The 12,444-nt window shown below is 51.3% G+C and overlaps 1 protein-coding gene across 4 annotated transcripts in view; it reads left to right on the forward strand.

The window, feature by feature from the left end:
* Plap (phospholipase A2 activator protein) overlaps nt 1–12,444 on the forward strand; it is a 439,799-nt gene that overhangs the window by 389,081 nt on the left and 38,274 nt on the right. The gene's annotated exons all lie outside the window — the stretch shown is intronic.

Raw genomic sequence — 12,444 nt, forward strand, 5'->3', positions numbered from 1 at the left:
CCTGGAGCTCCCATTAGATTGTGTGGTATGGCTCTACGACCCTGGAGCCTCAAGACACGCCGTCGAACGTAAACTGAGTGTTAATTTTTATTACAAGCACGATGCTCGCGTCCTGACCCTGAGCACGATAGCTCAGGGCCGTCGTCTTCCTCCTTCTCTAGCCGACGGTTCCACTGAGCATGAGTCATCGACCACGGACTGAGCAGCAGCAACACCTGCATAAGGGCGAGTGCTTTGCAATCTTCTCGTACCCTATAGCGTTGAAGCTTAGGATGGGCTAGACATGTAGCCAGGAGTTCTTTTTTCAGGAAAGGCCCAAAGGCCGACCCTAAAAAGGAAATGTCCCATCAACTAAGACCAACTGTGAATCGGGGCTGAGGGGAGGGGAGATAGCTATAGATTTCAGGTGGTGGGGAAGAGGGGGTGCTCACTGTCTCCATATAATTTCTGGTTCTGTCATCATGTCTGTTCAGCTCATCATGTGATGTGTGCGGGAGCATATGTTGTGTACCGTGCCGCCCAAAAACTCTTAAGTCCCCTGCTTCGTTGAAGCCATTTCCCTGTCCTTCCCGTCCATTTCATCGTGTCGGCATAGATCTCTATGATCCTCTTCCTACTACTTCCGCTGACAACCGCTGGATTATCGTGGCAGTAGATCATCTGATCCGATACACAGTACATCACCGTTACCCTCTGCTTCCGCACGCGACGCCGCTGTCCTTCTGAAGAGCCTGGTTGTTCGCCGTGGTGGCCCTCGCGAACTGCTCAGCGACCGCGGACACGTTTTCCTATCTGACGCTCTTGAGGCCCTTCTAAAGGAATGCCGTATCATACATCGCACCGCTACCTCTTACCACCTTCAGATGAATGGCCTGACAGAACGTTTTAACTACACTCTCAATGACATGCTGGCTATGTACGTGAACGCCGACCATTCCAACTGGGACCAGGTTCTCCCTTTCGTCATCTACGCATATAACACCGCGACAAGCCACCACTGCATTCTCTCCGTTCTTTCACCTTTGCGGCCACGAGCCATCCTGCACCATAGAAACATTTCTTCCCTACCGCCCTGATGTCTCCGAATCGACGCCACTCTCCGATGCCGTCACGTACGCAGAAGAATGTCGTCGGCTCGCCCGCTCCATTATGACAGAAAACCAGTGGCAAAAAACACCCCGTGACACCAGCTAGGCTTCGTCATATCTCCCGAACTCCCTGGTGTGGCTCTAGGAGCCTTAACCCCTGGCCTTTCAAAGAAGCTTCTTGGTCGGTACCACGGCCGATACCGGGCCCTTCAGCAAACATATGCAGTCAACTAAATAGTTGAACCCGCCGCGCCCTCTGCGAACTTGCGTCGTCGTGGCCGGGAAACAGTCCACGTCAACCGACTGAAGCCCTAATACGACCCCATCTGTGCTTTCCGCACCTTAAGACGCCAGGATGGCTCCTTTTCTACCAGGAGGGGGGGGGGGGGGATGTACCATGCTAACCGTCATCACTTCAGCCACCGACATGCACCAGTGTGTTGGTGCGACGAAGAAGTACTCCGTGCTCACCGCTGCAAGGTCCTGGCAAAGGCTTTCGATCTGAGCTACATCAATAAACGCAGTATTAGAGTAGAAAATTTATTCATATGCTGCTCAGATTATTGCATGGACGGTCCTAATATCCTCTCTCAAGAAGAGATGAAAGCCATTCAGTTTACTTCGAAAAATTATTTACTATAGCGAGGAAATATGGCAGTAGAAGGCAGGCTTCCCGCCTTCTAAACATCCGCCAAAACTGATCTGCATTCCAGGCGGTAACGGCGTCAGGTGATTACAACTGTGGGTGACTGTGTGCATGACGAAATTGATCTTCAAGATCACTGGTTAATGTCGCCATGTTGAGCGAATCCCTGCAGAGTAACCTCAATGTTAATCCACCATCCACTTAAAATAACCTCAACCTATTGGTGACGATCTGTTTTAATGGTGAACAGTGCTTGTGTCCGTGGCCAGATTGCGCGGTCATCCTGATAACCTCCCGACCGTGGACACGTGGCGTTTAGTCACATATTTCTGAGTGCACTTATATCGTTCCCTTCTATGAATAAACGCCTCTCGTTACCGGACTGACGGCCTGCCTACATGGTGGAAGCGGTGGTCAGATAAGATGTCGACAAAACCACCCCCGGCCGCCAACGACGCTACTTGTTTCACCGACTGTACAGGGGGATGGCACATACCCAGAGTTGGATTGGCCACACAGGGGCGCACTAATGACAGTGTAAAGGATCGTCTGACGCGCCTGGGGCGTTGATTGCTCCGATGGCAGGAAGCCTGCAAGGAGCAGCTAAAGGATAAGCCGGCGCCTAATGCCTAGACAGCAAGGCATTATTTGGTACTAGTTTCGGACCCCTGAATAAGCGTGCGGGAAGGAAACTCACTTGTGGCGCACGGAAAGCCACATCCGAGAAAACACAGAGCCCGCTAATTCAGCCGGAACCGGGAAGGCATATTGAAAAGGTTAACAAAGAAGCGATCGCTGTCCGTATACCGGGCCAGGCAGGCGTACATAAGCACAGCCAGAGCTAGGGGTGTGGCTATTATCCAGCGACGACGACTATGAGTCATTTGCGAGAGAAAGATAATTGTTTTAAGCCCGGTCAGGGTAAGCACGCGCTAATGGGGATGGTGCGTCGAGGTTTGGACGACGATGCTCTGATATTGTCAGGAGAGATGCACCTGCTTCCAGGGCCCGTGGCTTGATGTTTCGACAATAATAACGCGCTCACAAGGTCGAAGCTTTCATTGAAGGTGTACGTTTCGGGAGAAACGGCGAGTCAAGGCGACGTCCACTTATCGCGCTGCATGGCGCGAAGTAGTACGGGAAGGATGCGTCAGAACGACAACGCCAAATTACCATCGATAACCGCCGGCGTGGAAGGGATCAAATGCCGAATATCGACGCCTAGACGACAAGGGGAGAAACGAAGGGTTGCGTTCTCGCCTGCCTTTGTTTCTTCCCACTCTCTGTAAGAGACGGATCCGGATACAGGGGAAGTGATGCGGCAGAGCCCGATGTTTGACAGGCCAGTTATGGCCACTAGGGTCACTGCATTTGCAATGTTTTTACTTTTTATATACTCTCTTTCCTGGTAGAGATGCCTCGGGAGAGAGTGAAAGAGAGTGCTAGGCAGCAAGCAACTAATTTCGCTGATGTTTGCTGCAGATGGCTTCTATTCGGGTGTGGGGCGGGCCCCGAGGGATAAAAACAGATCCCGAGGACCTATTTGAGAGTTCTGGGCTAGAGGTCAGGTGCAATGCATCATCGGCTATGGCGAGGAAGAAGTCTCTCCTGTTACTAGCCAGTACACTTGCTTTGAATACCTCTCTAAGGGATTACCTTGTATTTATGTAAAAATTCGTACTTATAAAATTCACGTTTAATCCCTACTGGCTGTCATCTTCGAAGTCATCACAAGGTCGTCTCTGACGGTGCACCTCTGGTGTAGTAAAAAAAGCCTTCATGTGTTTACCACATTTATCTACACAGATCACCACCCCACTTGAAATTTATTGACAGATAATACAGAGCAGGAGTTTTTCAAATGAAAGGAGAAGCAAGAATACTCTATATACTCATTAAAAACTATTTAGGGCGATCAATTTGACTGATTCGGACGAAATGCAAAGGTGTGCGCATCTTCAACTCCGTTCATGGTGTAATGAGGAGCCCATTATAGATTTTCGTTACATCACAGTATTTTTATACCACATTTTTCGTCATGTCCAAGTATTTCGCTTTTCGCCTCTCCATTCTCTGCCTTATAGACCCTATTCACAATCAGGTTTAGCAGGTGGTAATTGTGGCAACCCTGTATTCTGGAGGCGCCATAACGTTAATTGGGCGGTTCGAAACTAAAACACACAAAAAAAATGTTTCCGACGCGTCGGCGCCGGTCTACCGGCGTCCGACCTGCTGCGCGCCTTTCATATGTCAGACACTTGAGACCCGCTTGCAACGCCGTCCATCCAGAGCTCGGATTTCACAGGCGTCGTGTTATGATTCGCCGTAGGCCTCTCTCTCTCTTTATTTCCCCCTCTCCAACGTTGCGTTGTGCGTGCCATGGTTGCCAGTAAAGCTGCAATGACGTAACGTGAATAAGCTCTATAGGAGGAAAAGAAAAGGTTTCACTCTTCATTTCGCCACCTGTGAATCATGACAGGCGGCAGGTAGCTTTTCCATGTACAAACAGTGATAGGTGGCAGGCGGCACCAAGAAGTTGGTGGTTTAGTGGTTTAGCCTACAGATGTGTGGATAGCGCCAATAAGTGATGAAGACTTTGTGGCTACGTGGAAGCGATACCATTCTGCCAGCCGTCTTGGCCGCCTCTATTTTCTCCCAACTTCACGTCATGCGTCAGTTCTTGCGAGTTTCTTAGCATAGCGCCAGACGTGCAGAGAATTATCGACCATGCACATGTGCATCAGTGCGCTTGAACGCACCTCCCGCAGTGTTGTCCGACCAGAGTAGATGGAGAATCGGCCCCGCACTGCGGCACGATAAAGTATAAGCCTATAGCCTCCAACCACCAGGCGCTAGCAGCCGCTCTCCAAAAGGTTGAGGACTTATCTCAGGACACGTTGGATGAGTTATAAACACGTTGGCGTGAAGAACTGCATGGTTAAAGAATCCAAAGCCAGGCATGTTAGAATCACGAACGAGCTCAACGAGTCAACGCGATATAGCGCATCGTTGAGGCTGAGGAACAGCTGACGCTGTTCACGAACGTGCTCCTGGGAACTCTGCGCGTGAAGTATTATAGATTCATATCCCAGAGCTCAAGCACTCCGTCGGATGATTCGTAATTGTCTCTCATAGTGACCGAGGAGCTCCGCCGAGCACGAAAACGTGATAATCACAATAATTAAGGGTTTTTCACGAGTTGAATTTGCGGTTTTAGCGGACGGCCGGTATTAGAGAGATTAGCTTACCGTGATCCGTGATCCGCCATCGTGACCCGCTACCGTGCGTGGGCGGGGCGCACAAGCTGATTGGTTCCGACGCGGCAGGTCTATGTGCCGACATCCAGTATGTGGCGCCATCTATCGGCGTCAAGGTATCTGGGCATGCGCAGTGGAATGCGCGGTGGCGGATCACGGTAGCGGATCGCGGATCACGGTAAGCTAAAACTCTCTATTGCAATGCTCCATCGGACATAGCTCAGGTGTTCGAGTTCCACTGCGCTACTGTTCGCAACTAAACAAACTATGTAAAGAACCTTCGAGGTAGAGTGCAGGAGTTGTGTTCCCCATACGCATCCTCGACAATAGAGTTTTAGAATAGGGGGCCCCAAGCTTTGGGGCCCCCAAGGAGCTTGGGGCGTCGAAATGCGCATGCGCAGAACGTAAGGCGCGCTTGGGGTCTTGGGTTAACGCTTGGGGCGGCCCCTATTTTTCCAAAATAGCGTTCGCCCCAAGCCGCCGTTGGGTCGCTTGGGTTACGGCAACATGGCGGCGCTCGGCTAAGCGGCGGCCGCTCGCCTCGGCACACATTCGTCGTCACCGCTCCATGGTGTCACGCGTTCACGGAAAACGAAAGGCCAACGAAGCTTATGCTATGTCTCATGATGCCCGCACAACCAATTTTTAGCGATAAAACGCACTATATTTTCAGATTGCTTCTGGATTTACCGAGCTGTTAGGCTTAGCGAGTTCGCCTCCTTTGGTTGCCATGGGGACCAGACGGCGGAAAGCGCGGAAGGTTCAAATGAGGTTTCCCGGTCTCGGCCTGGATTGACAATTGGCCGATTTCGTCTTGTCTGCCGAAAACGGTTTATATAACCGGTAGTCTTAAGATAGTTTTTGCACAATAATAGTACTTTTCGATGAATAATATAACGTTGTTTGCTTTTATATATTAAAATGCTTTTCCTTGGCTACCGTCGTGGCGCTGCAATCGACGAACGCAAGCCCGGCTCCGCTGCGTCGGGAAAACCCCTATTCTAAAACTCGCCGCTCGGCTAGCACGTTGCGCTGCCGCGCGCTATTTCCTTGGGGGCCCCAAGCCTTGGGTCCCCCTATTCTAAAATTCCCTAATGATGAAGAGGCGCTTTGCGGAGCGGGCTTATATTAAGGCGTCCTCCGCTCCCGGTCGCGACGGGTTTTTGGCAGCATTTTACTCCACTTTTTTTTATCTCTTGGAAGCGTACTTGGCCTCCATAGTTAAAAGTTACTTTCTATTCTCATCGGGACATGTAATAGCTATTCTGAAACAAGACAAGTCAGAAGCCCTCCCAGATTATTGCTGCCGTGCGATCACGCTAGTGGACACAGCTAGACTAGTCACTAACCGGCATATCACAGCGTCTAACCCCTTCTAACCGATTTAAGTTCTTGGGAGATCATTTTTCTTCGTTGGTGCTCACTATAGCGACCTTTTCGCATGCACTTAGGCCAAAGAGCTGAGCAATTCCTTCATCTCCCTCGACCAAAGCAAATTTCCTTTCGATAGAGCGGAGCGCGATTACCTGCGAAGAGTTCTCGGTTGTCTGGGCTTCCTGGAGATGTTTGTGAACACAATAGCGATCCTGGAGCTTTCCAGCCAACTGATTTTAAATGGCGAACTGCGCGGCGGTCTCAGTGTGACACGAGGAATGCGGTAGGGTTGTCCCCTTCCGCCCGAGCTTTTTGTGCTCTCCGTAGACCCCCTACCTCGCGCAGTGGAAAACCACCCTTCCAGTTGAGGTCTGCCTCTTCCAGGGCAGAGTAGTATTTATGCCTTCGCGTACGCGGACGATATTTCGTTCCTGCAAGACGAAGCTTCCTGTCGTCTCTTTAAACCCTCCGGTGGTTTTTCCATCATTTTGTGTTTTTGGTTGAATAACATTCCTCGGCACGTCCTGACTCCAACACAAAAGCCCGTTTTTCGGTATTCCAATTAGAAGTATTTTTAAAAAGGAAAAATGTAAAACAGGTATTCGGCTTTGATATGTACAGCGCCTGATGCTGAAGAGAACGACGACAACCATGTTCAACGCGCGTGACGGTCAGGAAAGAAAAACGACGACGAAGCTCTCTCCGACGCTCGTGCGTGTGCTGACAGAAGTGCTACGACTGATCGCCAAACGTTTTATTGACTCTTGACGGCGTAGCGCCCTGTTCAAGGACGTCTATTACAAGTGGTGGAGGTGACAGCAATCCCCTCAACCTGGAGCTTCGCAGCCGAGCGTTGCCTACCACATCCGCGATGCCTGAGACCGCCAACCAACCGCCAACCCCATCGCCTGTCATCTGTCCCGGTGAAGCGCGTCAGCGCGACCCAGCCATCTTCAGCGGCACCGATGACACGGATGTAGAAGACTGGTTGGCGTCGTATGAACGCGTAAGTGCGTACAACAAGTGAGACGACACCGTGAAGCTCACAAACGTCATTTTTTATTTGAGCGGCGTTGCCAATCTATGGTTTCGCAACCATGAGAGTGACATCTCCACCTGGACGGCTCTCAAGACCAGCCTGACCGAACCGAAGTTTTTGGCCGTCCCGCTATACGTAAGTTTCGCGCCGAGCAACGCTTGCAAAGTCGGGCACAACAAACTAGCGAAAACTTCACCAGTTTCATAGAAAATGTCGTCGACCTCTGCAAGCGCGTAAACCCTACCATGAGCGACGCCGAGAAGATCGGGTACATTATGCAAGGCATTGACGATGACGCCTTCCAGATTCTCGTCGCCAAAAATCCCCAAACTGTGTCCGATGTTATCAGCTTCTGCCAAAACTTCGATGAGCTGCGCAAAAGGCGGCTTTCCACACGACGTGCTGGCCTTCAGCAGGCCACCCTTTCCAGCTTGGCTCTCTCCGGCGACGGTGCCCTGGACCAGCAGTCGCTCATTCAGCACATTCAACAGTTTGCTCGTGAGGAAGTTGCACGCCAGCTTTCCTTGTCTACCTGCCTGCCATCACCTGCGCCTGCGCCGCCGCTCACTCCCACTCTTCAGCGTGTCATACAAGAGCAGGTCGCTGAGGTTCTGCCTTCACCTCCTCAGCAGCCCCCGGGGGCGGCTCCTCTCACGTACGCTGATGTTTTGGTGCGGTCACCACCCCATGTCGCCCCTGTGTACAGCCGGCCTCCCTTCCTATACGAGCCTCAGGGACATCAGCAAACTCAGCAACTTACAATCTCCCCTTATCGTCCGGTTCTCCGCCGTCGACCACAGCCACAGCCTTCCAACCCCTGGCGCACGTATTGTCAAGCAAACATACCCCGTCAACTACCTCATCGAACCCCTTACGCCATCCACTGACCACCGTCGCCGCAATCGTGAAAATAGTACACAGTAATCGCCTGAAACCTTACTACGACCCTGGCATCGTCACATCGCCATAATCCGCCAGGATGGCGTCTTTTCGCCCGGGGGAAGTTGTAAAACCGGTATTCGGCTCTGATATGTACAGCGCCTGATGCTGAAGAGAACGACGACAACCATGTTCAACGCGCGTGACGGTCAGGAAAGAAAAACGACGACGAAGCTCTCTCCGACGCTCGTGCGTGTGCTGACACAAGTGCTAGACTGAGCGCCAAAGTTTCCATTGACTGTTGACGGCTTAGCGCCCTGTTCAAGGACTTCTATTACAAAAACAGCAAATCGAGACCGAAACTGCTTTCACGGCCAGAAACGACATCCCTGTTGAGGAAATGATGACGTCACACTCAGCAATAAAAAAAGCACTCGTACGTGCGTTGGATGGTGAAAATAAAGTATGGAAATCATGACCCACTGCATAAAATGTCTGAAGCAGTTCAAAATAAGCTTCACAATTTCATAATCACGCGGGAAGTGGACAGTATACCGCCTTTATACATGTCTGTGACGTCAGAAACTCAGTGTTGCCCGCAGAAATAGTCTTAAGCCATGAAAACGGCATATTTTAAAGTCGTGTCGCGCGCGAACGTATTCTCGTATGGTGCCCAACTTTTGTAGAATGCGTCAGGACGAAGAGGAGAGCCTACAGTAAACTTTTTACTGGAATATCAAATCAACATATTCGTTAGAAATTCGTTCCTCTCAGAAACTCAAGTTTCATGGTTGGATGGAAAAACTAAACTTTATTTGTCACATAATTTAGGTATTCGTGACCCTTACTGGTCACTTGTGCGCCGTGGTCAATCCTCGGTCCAGGATGACGCACTTCACTGGTACCATTATGGCTCGGCGTATGAGAAATTGTTGCACTTCCTCGTCTTCGCTGGCAAGTGCTTCCACTGCACCTCGCTCGGACTTTCTATGATGGAGTCGAAGTCTAACTTAGCGCAGGTCAATATGACATGCCCTAAGTGCAGGTTTACCGTGACGCCACAGGCATTCGTCTACATATTGCGTAAAGAAAATATTGCTTAGTTTGTGTAGGTGTGGATAAGTACCGTGTAAAGAAGACAAAGAACAGAAAACGCTGCGGCATCGCCATCACCATCGCTTGTCTCCGGCGCCCATCTCGCTCGCGCTGAAGCTGTGCCCTGCGGCTGGTAATTCGATCCCTTGTGCCCAAAGTACTGCCAGCGCTAGACGTTCCAACCAACCATTAAATCCACATTACACTTGGTGGAGGTCAATCTGAAGTTCCCTGTACCCATCTCGCCCTGGAACTTCGCAGCAGAACATTGACTACCCCAATGACGGAGTCGACTTCATTGCACCTGCCTCCGCCCGTCACCTGCACAGGTGCGCTCCGTCAACGGGACCCGACTACCTTCAGCGGAAGCAGCGATGACGACGTCGACGATTGGCTGACCGCTTACGAACGGGTCAGCCGTCACAATAACTGGGACGACAACCGTAAGCTCAACAATGTCATCTTTTACTTGAGCGACGTCGCTAATCTGTGGTTTCGAAACCACGAGTCGGACTTTTCCACCTGGGCGAATTTCAAGACTAAATTTTCTGATGTCTTTGGCCGCCCCGCCGTCCGAAAACTCCGCGCGGAACAGCGTCTTCGATCGCGACTACAGCTGCCCGGTGAAACGTTCACCAGTTATATTGAGGACATTGTTGATTTGTGTCGCCGCGTTGACCCGACCATGACCGAGGCCGTTAAGATACGTCATGTCCTCACAGGAATTGATGCCGGCGCTTTCAACATGCTTATCGTCAAAGGCCCCAATACGGTCAAGGAAATATACGACCTCTGTCAAAGCTACGACGAACTCCGCAAGGAGCGTGCTTTGATTCGCCAGCCTGATGCATCACTCGCTGGATTAGCCGCGGAGAGGGAGTCATCTAGCCTCTCTGAAGACATCAAGGCTTTTATACGTCAGGAGGTCGCGCGCCAACTGTCCCTACAGCCATATGTTAAGGAGTCGTCAACAACTGGCCTTGTTCCGGAGCTTCGCCATGCAATCCAGCAGCATGTCTCTGAAGTCCTCCCTAATCCTGTTCCTCAATCAGCTCCGGTCGCACCCTCAATGCCGTTACTCACGCCCACAGTTTCATCCTCCGGCGTTGCGCCACTGAGCTACGCTCCAGCATTCGCGCCGGCTCCTCCTCAAGTATTGCGTCGCACGTATGCCGAAGTCACTTCAAGTCCACCGCCTGAGCCAGCATATGCCTATGCTTCGCCCCCCATGCGGTCCGCACCAACAGCCTTTGCTCCCCCCTTGCGTCAGACACCATCTCCATGGCGCACTGCAGACAACAGGCCTATTTGCTACCACTGCGGCATCCCCGGACACACTACACGCTACTGCCGGCGCCGAATAAATATGGCCTTTGCTGCACGGCCTGCGCCACCTTATTTGGCCCCCCAGTTCCCAGTCCCATCGGGTCCTTGGAACGCACATCCCCTGTGAACTACGTCATCGAGCCAGTCACCCCTTCTTCCGACCACCGCCGTCGCGGCCGCGAGGTTGTCCACGTTAGCCGCCTCAAGCCATATTACAACCCTCTGGTTGTCTCTTCTCCCTGAGTCGCCAGGATGGCGACTTCTTCACGCGGGGGAAATGTAAAGAAGACAAAGAACAGAAAACGCTGCGGCATCGCCATCACCATCGCTTGTCTCCGGCGCCCATCTCGCTCGCGCTGAAGCTGTGCCCTGCGGCTGGTAATTCGATCCCTTGTGCCCAAAGTACTGCCAGCGCTAGACGTTCCAACCAACCATTAAATCCACATTACCACCGGTTTGTAATCTGAGCCAGTCTAGTGCGTCCTCTTGGGTTAGCCTTTTGTGTGTGGCTGTATAGCGTTTCCACTGGCCCCTGTGGTAGTGGTTATTTATTGTATATACAAAAGGAAAGAAAAGATGTTTGCCAGCCCCGGTATCTGCTATCTGATATCTGAAGCACCTGGACTGGGGCGGCGGAAATAAAGGGATAGCGAGGAAAAGGAAGAGGAAAGTAATGATCGAGTATATCTGAGTACGTGGGGATAACCAGGTCAACGGTGTCCATGGTGCAGAGCGTTGAGTCTGCTCAGTAGACGTGCCCTCGAGCTCGCTCGTCTACTGCCTCGCCGACCCTCACCCTGTTATGTCCTGGAACCCACACCATACTATGCTTACTGTTTCTTCTCGTCGTTTGTCGAATAAATAATAAATAGACAATCAATGATTCTGGCAATTTTTTTTAATTGATTCACAGGAAAGGACAGGCACAGTATCTGTCACACTTACTCTGTGTACACCTGAACCGCGCCGTAAGGGAAGGGAGGAAGGTGGGAGTGAAAGTGGAAAGAGAGAAAGAGGAGCCATAGTGGAGGGCTATGGAGTAATTTCGACCACCTACATCGCACAGCACACGGACGCCTCTTCGTTTCGCCTCCACCGAAATGAAGCCGCCATGGTCGGGGTCGTACCCGGTAGTCGGGCGTCTGCCCCTTGTGTAGTTTTGGCACGCTTGCCACTATATATTGAGGTTCTGTCCTGTTTGCGTTGCCGTTGGGTTGTTTTCGATGCGCTGCTTATTAAGGCGAAAGCCTTTAATGACTCATGCGGTCGTGGGCAATGTGTGTCTTGTGCGGCGGCTCTGATTGATCGAGGCAGGGTGTCGTCATAGAGGTCTCGACCAATCACAGAGCACCACCACAATATTGCCGCGAAACCTTCAAAACTGTATTTGTTGTTTTTTAACAGCCGCCGCCATACGGCCTTATCACTGATTCTGGATCGCGTATCAGTTCTGTATTCTTTGTTTGTTAGTGCTCGATGTCGCGAGTCACACCTTCATCAGTTTCGATGTAGGGCAAGATGCACCGAGATCTGTCCCGAAGATTCCGGCCACTCTTTTGCCTTTCTACAATGTTCCAGCTTGTACTGGTAGCTGTTTGCAACGTTATCTAGATTGTTCTGAGCAGCCTTTAAATTGACCGTTGACGATTGTGACGAGCATTCTTTGTTCGACGAGCACGTTTGTTGCGATCGCCGCCGCCGAGTTGCTTAGTTATTTTGCGGGCGCAAGTCAGCCCCATT

This window comes from Amblyomma maculatum, chromosome 8, assembly GCF_055883805.1.
Source record: "Amblyomma maculatum isolate TAMU_Amacu chromosome 8, ASM5588380v1, whole genome shotgun sequence".
In the NCBI taxonomy this organism is placed as follows: Eukaryota; Metazoa; Arthropoda; class Arachnida; order Ixodida; family Ixodidae; genus Amblyomma; species Amblyomma maculatum.